Source organism: Triturus cristatus, chromosome 2_1, assembly GCF_964204655.1.
Source record: "Triturus cristatus chromosome 2_1, aTriCri1.1, whole genome shotgun sequence".
In the NCBI taxonomy this organism is placed as follows: Eukaryota; Metazoa; Chordata; class Amphibia; order Caudata; family Salamandridae; genus Triturus; species Triturus cristatus.
Genome location: NC_140581.1, coordinates 991,656,257 through 991,676,879, shown reverse-complemented (window position 1 = coordinate 991,676,879; position 20,623 = coordinate 991,656,257). Strand labels below are relative to the sequence as shown.

At 47.8% G+C, this 20,623-nt stretch overlaps 1 protein-coding gene across 2 annotated transcripts in view; it reads left to right on the top strand.

Annotated features, from left to right (window-relative positions):
• Positions 1 to 20,623, top strand: part of FOCAD (focadhesin) — a 1,730,079-nt gene that overhangs the window by 927,905 nt on the left and 781,551 nt on the right. The gene's annotated exons all lie outside the window — the stretch shown is intronic.

The following is a 20,623-nucleotide window of genomic DNA, read 5'->3' as shown; positions in this document are numbered from 1 at the left end:
AATAGGTCAGCCCCATGCCAAGGGCGTCCCTTCCTAATAGTGAGTCTCATACCTATGTATGATTGTTTTGCGACTGCATTTGCGGTCACAAAACACTCGCAGTTTACCACCCTTTTCAAAAGGGTGGTAAGCCACTCGCAAACAGGACGGGGTCCTCAGGGGACTCCTTCCCCTTTGTGAATGGGTTCGAAAATATTTTTTAAGAGCAGGCAGTGGTCCCAGGGACCACTGCCTGCCCTTAAAAAATGAAACTGAAAAGTTTCTTTTTACTTTTTTAAATACATCCTGTTTTCCTTTAAGGAAAACAGGCTGCGTTAAAAAAAAAAAACGACTTTATTGAAAAAGCAGTCATAGACATGGTTGTCTGCTGAGCCCTGCATGGGGTCGCAAATTGCGCTTGCCCCATGAATATTGACGAGGCATGCAATTTGCAACCCCATTGGGAATCACAAACAGTGTCTGAGTAACTGTTGTTAATTGCATTTAGCGAGTCGCAAATTGCGAGTCGCAATTTGACGCAATTCGCAACTCACTAAATGCAAGCGTCGTACATCTGGCCCAGTGTGCTCTGTTGTGCTGTAGAAACAATTGATGGATGCAATGCTGAACAATGCAAACATTCACCCCCACTCACTAGGATCTGGGTTTGATCCATGATTCTTTTGCTCACCACACCACCCCAATTTGGACCCAGCCATATGCAATCAGTCTTGACCCTGCTACTTATGGGAACAGTCCAGCCCGAACTGCCAAGCCAGGTCCTCCCTGGACTGGAAGCAAGCATCCTGGGACCGTTTTTGGGGCATCACCCCTCATCAGCCAGCCTAGCTTGAATCCCATGGCACAGTGAGCGCGGGACCCACGTCTGGGTATATCCTTCCCACTTAAGCCGACAAATACAAAAGAAACAATTGATGGACGGAATGCTGAACAATGCAAACATTCACCCCTAGTCACAAGGATCTGTGTTTAGTCCATTATTCTTTTCCTCACCACGCCACCCCAGTTTGGACCCAGCCATATGCAGTTTTTCTTTTTGCATTTGTCACCCTGAGTGGGACTGGTATGCCCAGACATGGGTCCAGTGCTCTCCATGCCACGGGAGTCAAGCTATCCTGGCTGAAGAGGGGTGAAACCCCGAAACCTATCCCAGAATGCTTGTTTCCAGTCCAGGGAGGACCTGGCCTTGCAGTCGGACTGGGCTGTTCCCATTGAGCGCAGGGTCAAGACTGATATGCATATAGCTGGGTTCAAACTGGAATGGCATGGGGAGCAAAAAAACTATGGATTTAGGCCCAGATATCTGTACTGGGGTGAATGTATGACATTGTTCTGCATTCTGTCCATCAACTGTTCTTTTTGCATTTGTCACCCCGAGTGGGACGGGTATGCCCAGACGTGGGTCCCGTGCTCTCCATGACACTGGAGTCAAGCTATCCTGGCTGATGAGGGGTGAAACCCCGAAACCGGTGCTAAGATGCTTGTTTTCAGTCCAGGGAGGTCCTGGCCTGCCTGTTTGGCCTGGACTGTTCCCATTGGGGGCAGGGTCAAGACTGATTTGCATATGGCTGCGTTCAAACTGGAATGGCATGGGGAGCAAAAAAACGATGGATTAAGCCCAGATCTCTATACTGGGGTGAATATATGACATTGTTATGAATTCTGTCCATCATTTGTTCTTTTTGCATTTGCTGTTGTGCTGTCACCGGTGAGTACAGGAAATGTGTACATTAAGATTTATTTTCAATATGTAAATGTTAATAGTTACAAGTTGTCTTAAAAAGGTATGTGTAACATAGATTGAACAACCAAGACCACATAATTATGGATGCACCTTGTAGTAATTATAAACATATTTTTGGTATTTTCAAGCAAATTTATTTAGTGTGGCGTTTGTTTGCATAATTATTATCAATAATGGGCGTTCTAGCTGAATATATACTTCCCTAATTTGGGACATAGGTTCCCAAACTTAATATTAAGGTATGTGCTTTTTACACGTTTAGATTAACAGCCAGCTAAATTCCCATTTAATGTTTAAAAATGTAATTACATGTAAATGTCACTTTTTTAAATAAATATTTCTGGTGTTTGGACATATATAAATAACTCTTTATCTTTTGCACATGTAAAAGGAACACCTACTAGGTGTGAATAGCATGTGTGAGACACCATGTTCCGCAACTTATGCTCCACTTTCCATTCGTCTGTGCTTATGATAGGGATGATGCTCATGATCTACACTTCCTAAGATCTTAGGTTGAGCTGGGATTCTGGTCCATGCAAAGGGTTCTCCTGTGGCCAAAGTTGCATAGCTATGTTTTGATGATAATTGTCTCACGCGAGACATTTTAGGTTTTGTCTTTTTTTCATAGTCCTTTATTGGGAGACGGTTACATTTTTGTGTAATCTTCTGCCATATTCTGATTCTCACCTTGTCATTGGTTTTCTGCACAATGGGCCACATGTATGAAGTATTTGTGCAGTTGGAGCGGCCTATCAAGCTGGTTCCAACTGCAAAAATAAACAAATGTACAAAACACATATTGCGATTCGGTAACACATTACCGAAGTCCAATTTGTGTTTGTGATTCAGTATTTGGAAGAGGCATTCCTTCCAAATACCGATTCGCATTGTTATGTATGAATCTTTAGCTACTGAAATGTGGTCGCAAAACATTCACATTTTACCACCAACATGAAGTTGGTGGTAACCGATTTGCAAATGGGAACCGGTCCCCTGTAAGAATGGTTGAAAAAAATGCCTAATCTTAAAAAATGAAAAAAATAATCAATTTTTTGTTTGAAACGCATTCCATTTTCCGTTAATGAAACCGGGCTGCATTTAACAAAAAAAATGCTTTATTCAAAAGCAATTAAAGACATGGTGGTCTGCTGACTCCAGCAGGCCACCATCCCTGTGATATTTGCGATTCCCAATTGGTGGCAAACTGAGACCTACCTCATTAATATTCATGAGATAGGCATATTTGCGACTCACTCGGAATAGTAAAAAGTGTAAAACACATTTTAGTACATCAGTGTTTGTGATTTCTAAATAATGGATCATAAAAATTCGCTGTTTGGTAATTGCAAACACTAATGTTAGTACATGTGGCCCTAAATATTCTATTATTCCTTGGCTTTTTTTACTGACTTCTTATGCAAATGCTTGTTGCTTTGCCTCACTAATTTGCCCTTTTCTCAGGCGCTCGCAGGCCATAATGTGTGCTTGTAAGATTTTCTTGTCTGCATGCCTGTTTCTTTCCACGGATTGGTTTGCATTGCAAATGCAAATTTGGTAGCGAAAGAGGAGCAGCAGGTGTCAGACTTTGTTAAATTGTGTTTCTCTTCAAATAAAGACAAAAATTAAATTTCTATGATGCAAAGGCGTCACCTACAAATTGCTTATTTCGTGTTTTTAGGTCTCGCCTGAGCGCTAGCGCATGCGCAATCTCAGGCAAGACCTTCAGTTAGCAGGTTTTCAAAGTACTTCCAGAGTGGCCTAAAGCCTGCATGCCTGTGAGCATGAACATGCACAGGCCTCTCCTTTCGCGCGCACCACTCGCGTGTTTTTTTTGCGCGTGCTCGCGCACACAACTCCCGGGTTTGATTGCTTTCATTGCTTTCACTTTCCTTTTCCCGCGCGGCCAATGTTTGTTTCTTTTTCATTCTACACTATGAGGGTGCATTTGTTTTCTAGCTCTCTCATTCGTGTGCTGCTTTCTTCTCTCAAACACCCGACTGTCCCACGTGCTATGTTCTCTTTTACTTGTTAAGGTTTACGTGCAAGAGAGGATCAAATAAGCTTCCATAAACCAACCACCAGACCTCACAACTGTCATACGCTTATGTTAAGTGATATAGAACAGCTATCATTTTAATAGAAACCAACTTATGCTGCAGTTTAAAATGGGAAAGTACTTTTTCTTTTTCAAAAAGTTTCACTTTCTTGCACAAAACATTTGTAGAGAGGGGATATATCAGTTCACTGACTTTGAGAACAGGCCTGGGTGAAATTTCAATTACACTGGGGTAATTTTGTGAATTTCATGTTACGCAAAAGACTAGAATGTAAGCGGCTGTCATTCGTAGTATTGTGATTTTGGTGTTATTGTGGCGTAATTTCACATAATTTCCCAACATTGTTTGCGTAATTGTACAACAAGTTACGTGATCATCATACATCCTTGAGACGTCAGCACACTGATTGAGCTGTATTAATTACATTCCACAGGCATGGTTTTACAATACAGTAACAACGTGAAAACTGTTTGCCATTCCCCATCATATAACCCCTTCCTGTAATGGCCATCTGCTTCTGCAAACTAAGCATTACCTTTTGTAAAAAAAAAAAAGAGGGCATGACACACTACGTAAAAGAATGGATGGCACATCTATTGATCATTGGCTCAGATATAATGCACACAGGAACTGACTCAGTGCGTACACGTTAAACAAACAAATAATAAACAACCAGTGAATCCAGAAACCATCGCCAGCCTTTGTCTCAATTCTATAATGCAATTTGTAGAGAAATCATTTATAGATAGATTAAAGCTTGTGTCTCAGGTTGTTTACCATTGACATGGTCTTTCAACACAGCACAGGAATAAACTCACAATACCCTACAGTCCTGCTCACACCATGATTCCATTGTAAACTGCCTACCTGAGAACTTGCAACAAAACACCACCCCTGAGCCGACCACAATACATTGGATTGCAATAGTTACCTCAATCACAGTTCTTTCAAGGTATCTTGTCCAGCGACCTCACCTCAATCGCCAAAAACTGTTCACCAATAATCCACTACCAATTCTGCCATCATAGACACTGCAAACTTGGTTGTTCCAATGTGCAGTGCACGAAGAGTTTATAAATGACATCGGGTGATTAATCAACGTCCTTACTTGATGAAAGAATAACAATTAAGAGCTGAATTAGGTTTGGAGGAACGAGTAATATATGTCAAAACATCTCTACCTGCGATTAGCTTTGCCTAGGTTTGGACATTTTTAGAAGGATTGCTGTCTGCCGACTCCTATTCCTGGGACTATCTGGATTGTACTTGCTGAATTGAAATTTGCCACCGCGCCTCGCGGCCCCCGCTTCGCGGGTGCCGCTCGAGGGATCGAGACTCTGCTGCCTACTTTCTAAAGTGTCACCGGTGCTTTCATTCCACGCTGCCCGGTTTGCTGTGTTATCTCCGAGTTCAACGAGGGGGTGTACCTGGACACTCTGATCACCGCGAGTGCCCGGCGCATTCGGGACTGCGAGGACCAGGGTGCTGTGCGTGACGCTGATTAGCTGCACCTGGTCCTCTTCCCGAACTCCTCCCCCAACACCTTTATCAAGCACTGTAGCTCTTGCTCTATGGGCTCCGCTTGAAGGATTGCTGTCTGCCGACTCCTATTCCTGGGACTATCTGGATTGTACTTGCTGAATTGAAATTTGCCACCGCGCCTCGCGGCCCCCGCTTCGCGGGTGCCGCTCGAGGGATCGAGACTCTGCTGCCTACTTTCTAAAGTGTCACCGGTGCTTTCATTCCACGCTGCCCGGTTTGCTGTGTTATCTCCGAGTTCAACGAGGGGGTGTACCTGGACACTCTGATCACCGCGAGTGCCCGGCGCATTCGGGACTGCGAGGACCAGGGTGCTGTGCGTGACGCTGATTAGCTGCACCTGGTCCTCTTCCCGAACTCCTCCCCCAACAACGCCTCCCCTAGCCTTATAAATCGCATTCCCTCTTACACGCGCTAGCGGGACGCGCGCGGGTCTTAGCACGGGGCTAAGACCGGGCAAAGAGCGGGCCGTTTGAGGCCGTTAGAGAACGGAAGAGACCGGACCGGGCCATCCCCCTAAAGCTTTCAAATTCTCTGTGAACTGTGTACGTATTACCACATGTAATCTTATTCCATTTTTATTGTTTATTTATGTTTTTAAAAGACTGAGTATCTCCGATAAATACGCGCACTGAAGTTCCTACCCATTTTTTGGTGTTTAGGAAACATGGTACTAACAAGAGGAAAAAAAACTAAAACTAAAGTAATGGGGGGTGGAGGCAAGCTCTCAGGCCCCATGGATGATTTTATAGTCAAGGCTAACACTTTTATTGACCAAAGTATTAGCTTAATAGAAGGTAGGGTGTCATTGGATCTAGCTTTGGCTAAGAGATCATCTATTGGTACCTTAAGGGACGCGAAAACCCCGGAAACTTCTAGTATCACTGGGCGTAGGTCGCCTTGTGAGGGTAGGCGTAGCTTGCCAAACAACGTTGACCTATCGGCCTCTCAACTATCTGATTTTCAGTTAAGTCTAGACCTAGAGAGGACACCAGAGATGATTCCCCAATTAACACCGGATGATCTGAGACAATCAAGAGGGAGGAGGGAGGGCGCCATACGGAAACGAAAGAACAACTCAAAAAATACTAGCGCCCGAGAAACTTTTGATCAGTGTAGTGGGGAAGAGATTGTACCTTCCAGTGTAGAACAGTTAACTGATCTCATAACGATAAATCAGTCTACACGCGATACTTTAGAACTAATTGGTGAGGAAGCTTCAATGCACCCACCATCTAGCAAAATAAGAAGTGATATTGAAAATTCACAATTGATCAATAATATCACAGCCCTTGTAAAATCTTCCCTCGCTCCACTTGAATTAAGACTAACCCAGATAGAGCACCAGCTATCGAACCTGATTAATATTATGAAACATAAGCAAGCTCCTGGGGACCAAAGCAGAGAAGGAGCAAAGATGCCCCCTCAAAAGCCAGCACACAGACAAAATAAAGCCCCAGAAACTTTACCTGTAAAAGCAACATCTAAATTACCATCATCTAAAGTACGAAACACTAATAGAGTAGTGGAATCTCCCCTAAATCCCACGATAACTTCGCCCCAGGGCAATGTCCTGATAGAAAAAACCCCTCTCCCGATAACATCGGGACTTAAAAAATTGTTGCCTAACACTAAAACTTTGACCTTAAAAAAAAAACCCTCCCCAAAAATCGCGACGCCTGATACTAATAGAGGTGACCTAAGGAAACCTCCTGAAACTAGTTTGGCTGTGGATTTGCCTCCAGAAGCAAGTCCTTTCGTAGTTGTAATGACAGGTGTCCCTAAAATAGATGACCCAAACGCAGAACCTACGTGGTCTTTGAAAAATAAGGTCCAATACTGGCTAAATATGAATCGTCCTGTACCAGCAAATTGGACTTGTAGGATTCTGATGGTACGTAGGACCCCTTGGGTGGGAAATAGCAGAAAAACAATACCAGGAGACTGCATTTTGATCACATTCGAGGACCCCAGTGTGGTAAATTATATTTGCTCCTGGGAGTTCTCGAATGTAAATGAGGAAATAGGAACTAGGAGACTCTCCTTTTTTTATCCTTCCGGCCTCTATAAAGGGATTCCAAACCACTTCGCTCGCCCCTGGGATGTAACAGCTTCACGTCATGGGAACCATTCCAATCACTGTCAAGTAGCGGGTTCCCGCCACTATGACTACGATGGTCCCTGGCACCTATCGGGGCCACGACATTGGGGAGGAGGACGGGACGATTGGGGCATTCGTATGCCATATAGAGAGTCACCCCAAAGGGATGCTTGGTCCAGTATCCCGACGTCAAATAGGTATAGTGCTCTTGAATCGGTCGATTGACCACCAGCGATGACAGAAACAACTAATCGCAAGTTATGTCATCCAATGCCCAAGGGAAAAACAATTTGCCCAACAAATGAACCTGTGACCGACCCAGAAATGATCAACTCCAAGATATGTTATCCAGCGCCTAAAGAAAAAATGATTCGTGTAGTAAACGAAGCGCCGACGAATATAGAATCGCAGCCCTTACCCATCCTCTTTTGGAACGTAGCGGGCCTTCGCTCCAAAATTGATGATGGGACGGCTGCTACCTTCTTGGAGTCGGGAAAAATCATATGTCTCCAGGAGACATGGTCTACGACCGAGCTCCATCTTCCGGGCTATAAAACTTTTTTTACCCCTGCTCTGGGTACTAGTGTAGGTAGACCTAAGGGAGGGTTGATCACATACATTGCAAATACAGTTAATTTTTTGAAAGTATCTGTAGTAGTGTCTAACCCAAATTTCCAGTTACTCTCCCTTGTGTTAAAAAATAAAGAGTCGATCCTCCTGCTTAATCTCTATAACAATCTAGTAGAGGACGAATTCTTGATTCTTCTTTCTAACATCAAGGAAAAGCTAACTCACAATCAAAGGATAGGAAAAGGGGCAGTCCACCTTTTATAGGGAGGAGATCTGAATTTACACCCATGCCCACATGTCGGAAAAAACCGTTGCGGGATCGTGGATGAAAATGATACTCCCCTCATGCATTTTTTTCATAGCAGGGGGGGGACGGCTATGAACAATGCCTTATTAGACCTGGAACTTGTAATTGCAAATGAGGCAAGCCCAGGTTCAAATTCTCTGCAACCAACATATGTGGGTCGGGGCTACAAAACGACAGTAGATTACATCCTCTTGTCAACAGGACTGTTGCCCCGAGTCAGGTTGTTCGAGGTCTTAACAAATGATCTAAGTGATCACTCTGCCCTTAGGATAGAGTTTTTCGCAACTGTTCTTCAATCTCCAAATGCAGCTATAGCGAAGACTCTTGCACAAAATAATTTAGAGTTAGGAAGGAAAAATGGCTACACATTAAAATGGGGGAAGATAAACCCGGAAGAACTTACAGGAAAATTGGTAAAGGAGGCATACGCAAATATAATTAACTGTTTGGATTTAGGAGCATCAGATGTAGAAGTCCTAAATAATTTCTCACAAATATTAGAGAAAATTAAGGGACTTCTCACAGTAACTTCAAACAATTTAAATCCAACTACTAAAGGGTGGTTTAACCACAGCTGTACTACGGCTTTAACTAAACTTAAGGAGGCCCTAATTAAAACTGTAAGGGATCAGGAGCAGATCAAATCCTTGAGACATCAATATCAATGGGCACGCAAGCAAAGAATTAAAGACTTAAAAGAGAAACTATGGAATGATTTACATTCCAGTGCCGTCTCCAAAAACAGCGACGCTTTTTGGCGAACTGTTAAAACCCCTTATTTACAAGACAAAGATAGCCCAAAGATAGAAGTTGCAATTGAAGAAGATATTTGGGTGTCCCATTTTTCTAAGATTTTTAAAAACACAGCAACACCGATAGGGACACAATTCTTACTCCCAACAGTCGTTTACCCAATTCCTCTGCACTTCGACATTTCCGAAGTTATAGTGGCCTTGGTAGCAAGTAAAAGCGGGAAAGCACCAGGCCCAGATGGGGTTCCAGTGGATCTTTTCAAATTCAATTTAGATCTCTGGTCCCCTATCCTCACGAGAGTATGTATAGCAGCCGTAAAGCTGGGTCTCCTAAAATCCTGGACAAAATCAATCATGGTCCCGATTTTTAAAAAGGGTGACCGTCAAGACGTGAAATGTTACCGTCCAATCTCTCTGTTAGACTCTTTGGGAAAGGTCGTTGGCAGAGTCGTGTTAGAACGACTCCGGCTCTGGGCTGAGGAGGGAGACATTATCTCAGATCTTCAGTTTGGATTTCGGGAGGGTTTTGGAACGGTAGAGCAGGCCCTTAATCTCAGTTTGATAGTGGGCAAATATCTCCAAGCAAAGAAGGACACGGTTTACATGGTCTATGTGGACCTGTCTGCTGCCTTCGATTGCGTTTCACACGCAAAACTTTGGATGATCTTGGCCCACATGGGAGTGGACCCCCCTCTTTTAGATTTTTTAAGAGAGTTATATTCAAACGCATCAGCAAGGGTGCGTTTTGGCACGGGGGGGGAGTTGACGGCACCTTTTGCAGTAGAGCGTGGAGTCAGGCAGGGTTGTGTCCTGGCCCCCTTCCTCTTCTCTCTGTACACAAACGGACTAGAGGGGGAGATGTTGAGGGGGGCTCAGGACCTACCACGAGTAAAACAGCGCCTGATCCCCGCTCTGCTTTATGCAGACGATGCCGTCATTTTGGCACGCACGCCGCGAGAATTACAGAGGTCTTTGAATAGATATGTCGATTTCATGGGTGGGCTGGACCTACAAGTAAACGTTAAAAAAACGTTCGTCATGATAGCAGGTAGCGGGAAAAAACGTATAAAGAACATCTGCCTCAAAGATCAAAAACTTGAGGTAACTACTCAGTACTCCTACCTGGGTATCATGATTGACGAAAGACTTAACTGGAGACCAGCAGTAGAGGCCAGATGTCATCTTTTTAAAAGAGCCATAACTTCCTTGATGAGTTTTTCTCATAGACTAGGGAGAAGGCCCCCAGTGGAATTACTAAAAATCTATATTGCCAAGTGTCAGGCGATTGCACTTTACGGGGCGGGAGTCTGGGGATATGTAGATGTCAGTGCCCTACAGGTGGCTGAAAACACCTTCCTTAGATTCCTCTTAGCAACACCGCGTAGTACTTCAACTTACGCTTCCCATCTGGAACTTGGAATTCCCTACTTAGAGGACTTACTAAGGATTCAACCACTATTGCTTTGGAGGCGCATTTGGACTTCTGACAAAAACATCTTAACCCAGGAAATTGTGGCAGACACAATGATCCTTGATCAATCATTAAAAATTAAATGGCTTCGGTATATCAGAAACTTCTTCAATGACCTCGGATTGGAGAAATATTACCTCGAACCCAAAAATATTATCGAAGTATCTAAGCGATCATTGAAACAATTGGCTCTGACACACTTAGAGTCATTGAGGTTGACATCTGAGTCGACAAAATCCTCTGTTCTCCATGCCAACATGACTCAGCTTACGTTTTTTATCCAGCCCTATCTAACATTGCCGATTAGTACCTATGATAGAATGTTATTGACAAGGTTCAGACTTGATCTTTTTCATAGATTAGTATCCTTTCCGGAGAGGAAAAATTGGGATCCAATTCTCCCCACCTGTCCTTGCGATGAGGAATCAATACAGTCGAACTTACATACAATACTGTTCTGTAAATTCCATCATCCACACAGGAGGGTCTGGTTATTACCCCTATTAAAGCAATGGGGATTTAGACAATGTCGCCCAGCGATGCTACGTCTTCAACTGCTAGAATCTGAACTGGTTTGTTACCGCGTCCTTAACTTCTTAAAATGTATTATAAAGCATAGGAAAAATCTGTAAAATACATGTTTAATGTACTCCCAGATACGGCTTTGAAACTATAAGAATCTTTTCTTTGCAAAATATTTGACCTCGCCCTTGTGTAAATTTTACTTTTTATCTTGATTTTCTGTTTTAATGTACATTTGTATTCTTTTTGAAATGAATCTTTTATGGTTTTACAATTTGTAATAACCGAATAAAGAAGTTTATTATTATTAACTGAGATAGTTGTCTTTAAGCTATCGGCCTGGGAAATTCTGCCATCATCAAACATGTATAATTTTTATTCTTTTTGATACAAATTTAGTAAAGAATTAGGCTGTAAATATTTTATAAATGTTTATTCTGCTGTAAAATCCAAATGTACTTTTGTTCGTATTACTGTGCTTTAGCACAATAAATATATTAGGTATGATTTACCTTCAAGGACTTGTCCTCTTTAAAAATGCTACCCTATAGCCATTTTCTTTCATAACTTGATACTGGGTATGACATCATACCTCAATGCGCAATATGCCACACATTACAAAAATTGCTCAAATAAGAAACTGCATCCGTGGTTTCTTTTTCTGCCTGCAACTCCAAAACAAGCATTGGCATAGCCAATAGGTCTCGCTTTTGGGACCTTATAAGTGTTTACCCATGCAACAGTTGGTGTTGTTGCACTAAGGATATTGTGCTGCATACCAAAATACTTATAAGGTCCCAAAAGCGAGACCTTGGCTATACCAATGCTTGTTTTTCGTGTCGTCCTTTCTTCTTGTTGGGCATTTTCCACTAAAAAGCAGGTTTAAAATGTGGTCATTATGGCAGGAATTATTGTACTGAAAAAGTGTGGACTGCCTTTTTCTTTTAATTTTTGGGGAAAATGAAAATAAAGTTTAAAAAAATGCATGAAGAATCTGATACCACAGGATCTGGAAGAAACTAATCAGGATCCATTTTGAAACTGTATCATCCGGGTGTTGAATTAGCACACCAGAGTACAGCTCAACTCCTAATCGAGGCCTGAATCTTCTAGGAACATTTCCATTGGAATTCTTGAAAAACCCAGCCACAGTTCATATGGCTTAATTCCCCTGGGTTTCTCTTTATCATTGATTGCACAGTAAAAATCATTGGCATTAATTTATGGTTCAAATCAGTTTTATTAGTTTTTCTCAAGAAATAAAACATTAACTCTCACCTACATCTAGTGGATGGTGAGGTCCAAAAGTGGGATTTATTAGAGGGAATAGAGCAGCGGGTTTAGGGGTGGAGCAGGGGAATGTGGTCAAAAGAGCAAAGAAGGTCTAGGTGCGGGGGGTAGTCCAATGGGGGGGCAAGTGGAGGTGGGGGTCTTCCTCTCTGCGGTGACTCCATCATGACGCATGCAGAATTCCAGGGCTAGGTCACAGGGAATGATGATACAGCTGTGTTCAGTCTCTGCTACTGTGTTTTTTGGGGCGTTTTATATAGCGCGAACTAGACCCGAACGTATCAGAGCGCTTTACACGAGCACCAATTGCGTTACAGACAGACACGTTTATTTTCTGTTAGTCACGGGGAGATTAAGTGATTTGCCCAGAATCACAGGACGTTGAGCGTCCCTGCAGAGACTTGAACCCTGTTCCCCAGCTTCGAGGTTGACCGCCCTAGCCATTAGGCCACATCTCTGCTTTGTTAGTCTGTTGCATTCTCGACGTGTGTGAGCCGTAGCAGCTCGGACAGGAGAGTTCACTGAAATCCTGAGCTAGGAATCAGGGCCCACAAATTCTCAAATTGTGGAAATGTATTGTTCTTGGAGGCCGTTTGTTTTTCCATTCCTATTAGGTCCTACAATTTCTGTAGCCAGCCTGCGTAGGCTGGTGTGATGTGGTATCAGTGCCCCATTTGGACGTGATGACCTCTTCGGCCGCACATGGCACCAGATTGATTGCCTTGCCTTTGTTGGAGTGCAGCGGGTATGTCAGCGCATTAAGAAACCCTAATTGTATATAACTGGGAAGATTAAGGACATCTGTTTCACAGATCTTGTTGATGTCTATTAACACATCTTTCCAGTATCTCCTAAGTTTGGCACAGGGCCAGAGGAAGTGGGCAGTGTTCCTGTGTGGTCGCAGTTATGTCAGCATCCATCGCCACTATTGGATTTCCATTTAGCCAGTCTAGCTGGGGTGTAATGACAGTAATGTGTTGTTTTAAGCATTGCTTCTTTCTCTGTGGTGCTATAGGATGAGGTGCTGGCCCCGTGGAATATATCCGCTCATTCCTTGGGGGTGAAAGAGCATTCAAGCTCAAATACCTTCTCTAAGCCTGGGATTAGCTGGAGTCTGCAGGTTTGTTAAAAAAGGTGTGTATGCCTGGAAATAGGCCTTCATCACTTTTCTGGGTAAGTGCCATTTCTCAAATTGGATACCAGGGCGTGGGTGACCCAGTGTTTGATGGCGGTGTAATGCCAATGTTCGCAGTCCAGGATTCCATAGCAGGATTGTATGGACATTCATTGCGACCGCTAACCACCATGTACTTGCCCATCTCCTGGACCACATCCTTGTGATCACCTTGTCAAAGCAGGTCTATTGCTACACCCTTTAGAAGGGCTTGCCAGAAAAGCTCTCCATTATCAACCAGGTACAACTCACAGGAATCCAGTCGGCAGGCTTAATGTACAGACGCGAGTTGAGATGTCACATCATCCCATTACTGAAAGTCCTCCAGCATCAGATTCCTCTCAAACTCATATCCAGTAATATCGGCTGAACTTGTAACACTGCACGGTTGCACTTAAATTATGCTCTTTACGGTGCAGTATCCACAGATCTGAAAGAAACACGTTAGTTAGATTCCTCACCTTAGATTCCTCACCTTAGAATATCCCCAGGCGTCAGACTGGATCCGGAAGATTTTTCGTCAGCAATACCCCTTGCGCGTCGCTAGGCGTCGTCTGCGGCTCCGCGTCCGTCGTCGGCGTCGTGCGCCGGGATGACGTCGTCGGAGTACTTAGACGCCGCCCTCGCGCGCTGACGTCAGTTCTTCTTTTTTCCGCGCCAGTAAGCGCAGATCCGGGAGAGCTACCCCTTTTAGTCTTTTTTGACTAAATCTTTTTTGATCATTTTTGATCCTTGTCTGTCGACATCTGGTGCCGGTAGGATGCCTGGGTTCAAGGCTTGTGAGGATTGTCATCGACTGATGTCGGTGACCGATCACCACCGCCGGTGCCTCTACTGCTTAGGCCCCGACCACGACGCGGAGTCGTGCAACGACTGTCAGGCCCTGACTTCGAAGGCTAGGCGGGAGCGGTCCCGCAAGCTTCTCGAGCTTCGCCACTCGGCTCCGCGTCGTGCGCGATCCCGGTCCAGGAGGAGGTCCAAGGATCGCTCGCGGAGCCCTAGCCGACGCCATCGCTCGTCCGGCTCCAAGTCGTCGGGTAAGTCCAAACGCTCAAAGAAGTCCAAGAGGCGACATCGCTCTTCGGACTCCCCTCGCCGGTCGCGCGACTCGGCCGAGGGTCAGGGTGGTTCCACCCCCGCGGCTCCGGCGGAGCCGCAGGTGCCGCGTCCGCCCCCATACCTTCCGGTCCCTGGGGCTGACGCGGCGCCGGCGGAGATCAGTGCCTTCCTCTCGGCCATGAGGAGCCTGGCCCCGCCGTCGACGCCCGCTGGCGCGCCTTCGGGCCCCGCGGACTCGACTGGGCGACCTCGCGTGCCGGCGGCTCCGGCCCCGGCGCCGTCGACGACTCCGGTCTCGACGCCGCAGGTCCCCGCGGGGCCCTTGCCTGGGCCCCAGTCGACGCCGGTTGACCTAGTCACTCCTCCACCGGCGCCGACGCCTGAACCACCGACGCCGTCACCGGCGCCGCCGACGCCTGTGACGCCGACACCCCGGTTTAGCCCTCATCCGGACCCGACGCCGGCACGGCGTCCGCCGACGCCGCATCCGACGCCGCTTGAGTCCTACCATCTCTACAGTCCGGTTCCGATCATTCCTCCTGTTTATCAGGAATCGGAAGAAGGGGGCGACTGGGAGGGGTTCGAGGACCCTCTGGCTGTTCAGTCACAGCTTTCTCAGGACTGGGCAGATGAACTGGGGGAGGCCAGTGGGCTGGACACCTCGCCAGACACTGGATTCACTTCTCCTCCGACCGTGGCTTCGGAGGAGGGTGCAGCATTTTCTGTGGTGCTGCGCAAGGCGGCCGAGGCCCTTGGGCTCGAGTTGCCTGCCGTGGCTGTGAGGACTAACATCCTCACTGAGGTGCTTCAAACCTCAGCAAGCTCCACTGAGCCTCTGCTGCCGTTCAACGAGGCCCTCACTGACGTTCTGCAGGGCACCTGGTCCAAGCCCTCCACAGTTCCTCCTGTGGATAGGAACGTTGCCAGGCGCCACCGCCCTGCTCCGGGCGACCCCAGTTTCCTGTCCCAACACCCCACCCCCGAGAGTCTGGTTATCCAGGCCTCTACTTCCCAATCCTCCTTCCCGACCGCTCCGCCGGATCGGGATTCCAAGAGACTCGAGCAGTTCGGCAAGAAACTGTTTTCGTCCCTTAGTTTGGGCCTGCGGTCCTTAAATACCGCCTGTCTCTTGGACCGTTATTCCCATTCCCTGTGGGATACGGTGGAGGACGTGCTGCCCCTGTGTCCGGAGGAGGTCCGGACGCGTCTTACCCAGGCTTTGGCCGATGGGAGGGATGCAGCACGGCACGCCATACGATGTGGGCTTGACACCACGGACTCGCTGGGTCGGGCGATTTCAACCACGGTGGCGCTCCGCCGCCACGCCTGGATGCGGTCCACGTCATTTTCCGGGGATGTCCAGACAACCCTCATGGACATGCCCTTTGATGGCACTCGCCTGTTTGGTGAGAAGGCGGACAGTGCGCTGAACCGCTTTAAGGACTCCCGGGCTACGGCCAAGTCCTTGGGCCTCGCGGCTCCGCGGGCGCACACCTCCGCTTTTCGCCCCTTTCGTGGCCAAGGAAGGGGCGCCTCCTCACGTCCGCAAAGCCACCAGCCGCAGAACCAACCTGCGCGCGGTCGCGGACGTGGCTTCCGCCGTGGCGGAAATGGAGGCCGACGTGGTCAGCCCACATCCACCCCGGCAGCATCCGCCTCAAAGCCTTCCTAGTCCGAGCTTTCAGGCCCATGCCACGCCAGTGGGCGGCAGAGTTCGCCATCACCTGCTCCACTAGCGGTCCATAACATCGGACAGGTGGGTGCTGCAAATCGTCCGAAGGGGCTACTCCCTCCCCTTCGAGACGACCCCTCCAGCCATGCCACCGCAGCACCACCGTATCTCGGGGGATCATTTGGATCTTCTCCGCGAGGAAGTTTCGGCTCTCTTGGCCAAGGGGGCCGTCGAGCGCGTTCCGAGTCCAGAAGTAGGTCGTGGTTGTTATTCCCACTACTTTCTGGTTCCCAAGAAGGGCAAGGGGGGCCTACGCCCTATCTTGGACCTCCGGAACGTCAATGCCTTCCTCCGAAAGGAAAGGTTCAAGATGCTAACGTTGGCTCAGGTTTTAGCTGCCCTAGACCCTGGAGACTGGATGGTAGCGTTGGACTTGCAGGACGCTTATTTCCACATCCCCGTCCTGCCGGCCCACCGGCGTTACCTGCGGTTCACGGTGGGCCAAGAGCACTTTCAGTTTACCGTGCTCCCCTTCGGCCTCACCAGTGCCCCTCGGGTGTTCACGAAAGTGATGGCGGTGGTCGCAGCTCATCTGCGCAGATCAGGGGTTCCAGTCTTCCCCTATCTCGACGACTGGTTGTTGAAGGCGGGCTCGCCCCAGGCAGTCGTCTCCCACCTCCAGACTACGGCGGATCTCCTGCATTTGCTGGGGTTTTCCATCAACGTGCCGAAGTCACACCTGAGTCCCTCTCAGAAGCTCCTCTTCATCGGAGCGGTTCTCGATTCGGCGCGGTTCCGGGTCCATCCACCGGAACAGCGGGTCCGGGATATACGGGCCCTGATTCCCATCTTTCGGCCTCTATCCCGGGTTTCGGTCAGGCTAGTGTTGCGGCTTCTGGGGCTGATGGCCTCCTGCATCCTACTAGTGCATCACGCCAGGCGGCGCATGCGGGCTCTGCAGTGGGACCTGAAGTTTCAGTGGGCCCAGCATCACGGCAACCTGTCCGACCATGTCTTGATCTCGGAGGGCACTGCACAACAGTTGCAGTGGTGGCTCACGGACCGCGAGTGGGTCAAGGGCAAGAGCCTCTCCCTTCCCCAACCAGAGCATGTCGTAGTGACGGATGCGTCCCTCCTGGGATGGGGTGGCCATATGGGAGAGGCGGAGATCAGAGGCCTCTGGTCTCCGGCGGAGTCTCGTCTCCACATCAACCTGTTGGAGTTGAGAGCGATCCGGCTTGCACTGAAAGCCTTCCTTCCCTCTGTCAGGGGAAGTGTCGTGCAGGTGTTCACGGACAACACCACCGCCATGTGGTATTGCAACAAACAGGGCGGGGTGGGGTCGTGGACCCTTTGTCAGGAGGCTCTGCGCCTCTGGACATGGCTGGAACACCAGGGCGTCACCCTGGTGGTTCAACATCTGGCGGGCTCTCTGAACGCCAGAGCAGACGAACTCAGCCGCCGGTGCATGATGGATCACGAATGGCGTCTGAACTCCGAGGTGGCGCAAGGCCTCTTTCAGCAGTGGGGAGAGCCTTGGTTAGATCTATCCGCCACCGAAGAGAACGCGCAATGTCAGCAGTTCTGCGCGTTGGAATTTCCAAGGCGGCACTCGCTCGGCGACGCTTTTCGTCACGAGTGGAGTTGCGGTCTGTTGTACGCCTTTCCGCCTATACCACTTCTGCCCAGAGTGCTGAAGAAGATCAGGCACGACCGGGCCCAAGTCATCTTGGTGGCTCCGGATTGGGCACGAAGATACTGGTATCCCGAGCTACTCAGTCTGTTGACCGATCCCCCGATACGTCTGCCCCTTCGGGAGGATCTTCTGTCGCAGCAGCAGGGGACGGTCCTCCACCCGAACCTGTCCAGCCTCCACCTCCATGCGTGGAGATTGAGCGGCGGCAGTTGATGCCATTTGACTTGCCTCCTGAAGTCTGTGATATCATTCTGGCAGCCAGGCGTCCCTCCACAAAGTCGGTATACGCCTGCCGGTGGAACAAATTTGTGGCATGGTGCACAGCAAAGGCTGTGGATCCCCTTTCCGCCCCTCTTTCTGAGGTTCTCCTCTTCCTTCTTTCTCTGGCCCGGCAGGGCTCTGCCCTGGGCACCCTGAAAGGTTATCTTGCTGCCATCTCCGCCTTCTTGCGGCTTCCTGATCAGCCTTCTCTTTTCAAGTCCCCTGTGGTTACACGCTTTCTCAAAGGCATTACACACACGTTCCCTCCTGTCCCTTTTGTGATGCCTCAGTGGGACTTGAATCTGGTTTTGACATTCCTGATGTGCGCTCCCTTCGAGCCTCTTCACAATTGCCCTCTTCGTCTTCTAACTCTAAAGACTGCTTTTCTGGTAGCCATCACCTCGGCTAGACGGGTGAGTGAGCTCCAGGCTTTATCTTCAAAGCCTCCTTTTCTGTCTGTTCATCCGGACAAGGTTGTCCTTCGGCCTCGTCCCTCCTTTCTTCCTAAAGTGGTGACTCCATTTCACCGTGGGCAGTCTGTCACCTTGCCCACCTTCTTTCCGCCTCCGCATCCTTCCAAAGAGGAAGAGAGGCTCCACCGTCTGGACCCAAAACGTGCGCTCTCCTTTTATCTGGACCGCACAAAACAGTTCCGGGTGGACGACCAGCTTTTTGTTGGGTACGTGGGCGCTAAGAAGGGGAAAGCTGTGCACAAACGAACCATCTCTCGGTGGGTCGTTTTGTGTATAAAAATCTGCTATTCCTTGGCTAAAAAGGACCCTCCTGTTGGGCTGCGCGCCCATTCTACTCGGGCCACGGCGGCTACTACTGCCTTGGGACGGGGAGTCCCTTTGCAGGACATCTGTCAGGCGGCGACGTGGGCTTCGCTACACACGTTTGCCAGGCATTATTGCCTTGACAGCCAAGTCCGGAGGGATGGCTTCTTTGGCCGTTCTGTCCTCCAGGACTTTCTGGTGTGATCTTGGTTCGCAGACCCACCACCGGGGATGGTATTGCTTGGGTATCTATTCTAAGGTGAGGAATCTAACTAACGTGTTTCTTTCAGATGAACAAGTTACTTACCTTCGGTAACGATGTATCTGTAAGAAACATTAGTTAGTTAGATTCCTCACCGACCCTCCCATCCTCCCCGTTCTGCGAACTGACATCTAGGGTTAAGGCTATCCCTTTCAGGGCCCTAGATTTTATTTTTGGCACCAGTGTCGGTCTTTGCATGGCTCTGCGTTACTGGCGCGGAAGGCTATGTACAAGAACTGACGTCAGCGCGCGAGGGCGGCGTCTAAGTACTCCGACGACGTCATCCCGGCGCACGACGCCGACGACGGACGCGGAGCCGCAGACGACGCCTAGCGACGCGCAAGGGGTATTGCTGACGAAAAATCTTCCGGATCCAGTCTGACGCCTGGGGATATTCTAAGGTGAGGAATCTAACTAACTAATGTTTCTTACAGATACATCGTTACCGAAGGTAAGTAACTTGTTCTTCAGTGCACCGACTGAATTTTTTCATTGTTCTGCACGTAATGGAGGGAGATCTCGAAGATCTCCACTATTCAGTTTGTGTTTGACTAATTTTGATGTCTGTTCCACTGGTTAATTTTATTTTTGAAAGTTCTTATTTTTTGTTGTTTTTTTTATTTTCTTTGCTGCGTAATTGTTTCAGCCCTTGCTCCCTTTACTAATGTACTGCTTGGAGGTTGAATACGAGTAGGTGCATTTTGGAAGGAACCCATCCTGGAGCAGCAAGTCTGGCCTTCCCATATTCACATGTAACCCACCCATCCTGCCCATCTGATGAATGATGACGTAAAGCAAAAACAATCAAAAGGGAAGCAAATCTGTCGGCGCACTGCATGCTGGTCCTCTTCCTCTCAAGTGGAATGAGAATTACTGCTTGAAAGTGGCTGTGCCATTTGAACTCATGGGTAATAACTTGTTTGTTGACACTGTTGGTCTATAACAAATTCTAAACTAAAAGTTTAGTTTTAACGTAACATTAATCCCCCTCCCTCATGGCGAAAGGATTCTAATAGCACATCATATTGTGAGGGGTATCCATGCTTGAGAAAACTTGTCACAGGTATATCATCTCCATCAGCTTCCACAGCGTTAGCACCATTCTGATCATTTTGAGAATGCACGTCTATATCATCAACATGGCGGGATTTTTCATTAAACCCTTGTCCCGAACTCTAGAAATTACGTCCCTCTCATCTGCAACTTGATCCAAATTGTATTTAAATTTTTTTAAATATTGCTAAGTGTTTAGTCTTCTGGGTTGGCGTTAGCATCTAAATACAGTTCACTTACCCTTTCAGCTCCATTTTGTCTGCCACTCGGTACCTGCTTCAGTGTCGCTCTCCCTATGCCCACTTCCGGTCTTA